Source organism: Myxine glutinosa, chromosome 5 (assembly GCF_964187855.1).
Source record: "Myxine glutinosa chromosome 5, kmMyxGlut1.1, whole genome shotgun sequence".
Lineage (NCBI taxonomy): Eukaryota > Metazoa > Chordata > Myxini > Myxiniformes > Myxinidae > Myxine > Myxine glutinosa.
The window spans coordinates 188,985,342-188,987,554 of NC_136265.1; the positions used below are offsets into that span (position 1 = coordinate 188,985,342).

A 2,213-nucleotide genomic window follows, 5' to 3' on the forward strand; every position below is an offset into this window, starting at 1 on the left:
CTATATCTCCGCTCCATTATTCATGTAACAATTACCATGTCCTGTTGAACGTTCCATTGCAACATGTAAGTCTTGTATGTTATGAATAGCAAAAACTTCCGAAACCCAAGAATTGTGTGGGTTAACTACATGACAGCGTTTCATGTCATTTATGTGACTGGTTTCTAACATCTCGGTAATAGAAACATACACATCTTAGTTACAATATAATGACTGAATTAAGTAACATCATATAACATGACAACAAATCAGATCTTTATATTGAGGAACATTATAGAACAAGCCAAAGAATGGCAAACGACGATGTACCTCAATTTTATAGATTTCTAGAAAGCTTTCGACTCCTTGCCCAGAGAAAGTCTGGGTCATAATGAAGAAATACAGCATACCTGGAAAATTAGTGAACCTTGTAAAAGCCCTTTACCAAGACTTTCAATGTGCGGTCGTCGACCAAGGTGAAACAACAGAATGGTTCAAGGTGAAGACAGGAGTTAAACAGGGGTGTAACATGTCAGGATTCTTATTCCTACTAGTGGGTGATTGGGTCATGAGAAGGACGATAAAGAACACCGAGCGGTAATTTTGGGCACTTTTTTTTCAAACAAGCTCTAAACCATTGGATTCCCCAGGAAAAATGCGTCTAGAACCAACTTCAAACTTAATGAACACCATTTCCTTAAAGAACGGGATTCTGAGCCCGAATATCAGTTCAAATATTAGTATTCTATATTAATTAAATAGTCGGCGGTCCTAAAATTCGCTCCAGCTGCATCATCAGTGCGCCACGCCTTTGCTTTGACACTGACAGGCTTACGATCGGCTTCCCAATATGGCCGCCAGACTATTTCCGGTGGCTTCACGGCGGCTAATGCTGCGAGGTGGCCAATTGGCTCTCCATATTATATACCTCCGTGGTCACGACAGGGCGAGATTTCCGGCCGCCATATTGCCACAGGAAAGCTTTCAAGTTGCCATCTGTGGAATGCACTCGCGTCATCGTCATTTGCAAGTTATTGTTGATTAAATTGACTACAACTGGCGAACAAAGTATCAGGTTAGTGTCGTACATTGGATTAAAACACATTCAGTTGCCAGACTCTGATAATGTTGTAACTTTGGTGATATTTAACGCATCGTCTGCCTGTCTACACTAACACTGGTTCATAGTAGAATGTTAATTCTCTTAAATGTTCTGTCCATGAGGTACATGTACCTCCAAAATGCAGCTCTCATAAATCATTGAATAAAGATAGGAGATTCTGGGGCACATTTGGGACTATCCATGACTCATGAGGAAACTTGGCCATGTTCAAGAATTCTCATGGGGTTAGAATTCTCGACCGAGATCTTCAACACCAAGGGGTTGACTTATCCTGTATTCAATACTATTGCCAAGCAGTCAAAGGTAGGCCTATTATATTTATATAAGCATTATAAATATAAGCATTAACTTTTACATTGTGCTTGTTCTTTCTTCAAATATAGGAGGGAGTAGCCTAGGCTACAGTTAAGATGCCCAGGCAGTGTGCACATGCAAGATGCCGAAATATACAGAGGAAGGGGAATGGTCTGACATTTCATCTGTAAGTTGAATACCACAATATCTCTTCTAAATATATGACATGTATATCTCTTATTTGTGTTTACAGGGTAGTAGACCTAATAAAATCTGCAGGTTTGAGGTCTGCTTTCCATGCAGCTCAATCAGATTGAATTTAAACAATTAGCTATCTTATTTTCAGCTTCCCCACCAGTGAAGGGCATGAAGAAAGAAGAAGGAAATGGTGTATTCAGATGAAACGGGTAGAGGGGTGGAAGCAACCACATTGCAAAGACCTACAATGTTAGGCGAATGGGGATGTCAATAAGACACGAGTCAACCAAGCTGGTGCTGTTCAAAGGCCAGTGATTGACAGGCATACCCAGTGTACAGTTACTGTACACACACTCAGTGTACATATGTACATGTGTGATATCACTAACCCGTGTATTTGTGTTTTATTAAAATGTTGTTAACGTGTGATGTGGTTTTATTTCTTAGCTCTGTGTATATCCATGAACATATTACATGTAACAATCTTTGATTCTTTTTATTAAAATTGCGCAATGATAGTGGCATCTTTAATTCAAACAAATATTTCTCCGTTAATATTTGCACAGGAAACCAACAAATGCTTGGCAGAGATTTGGCCACAGCTGCTGGTATTTTGTGT

The 2,213-nt window shown here is 39.6% G+C and overlaps 1 long non-coding RNA gene across 1 annotated transcript; it reads left to right on the forward strand.

The window, feature by feature from the left end:
• The first annotated feature begins 958 nt into the window (after positions 1-958).
• LOC137413793 (uncharacterized) lies at positions 959-1,814 on the forward strand. The gene is made up of 3 exons (XR_013623383.1): positions 959-1,054; positions 1,486-1,583; positions 1,743-1,814. It is a non-coding gene; the product is annotated as an uncharacterized LOC137413793 (long non-coding RNA).
• Positions 1,815-2,213: the final 399 nt, after the last annotated feature.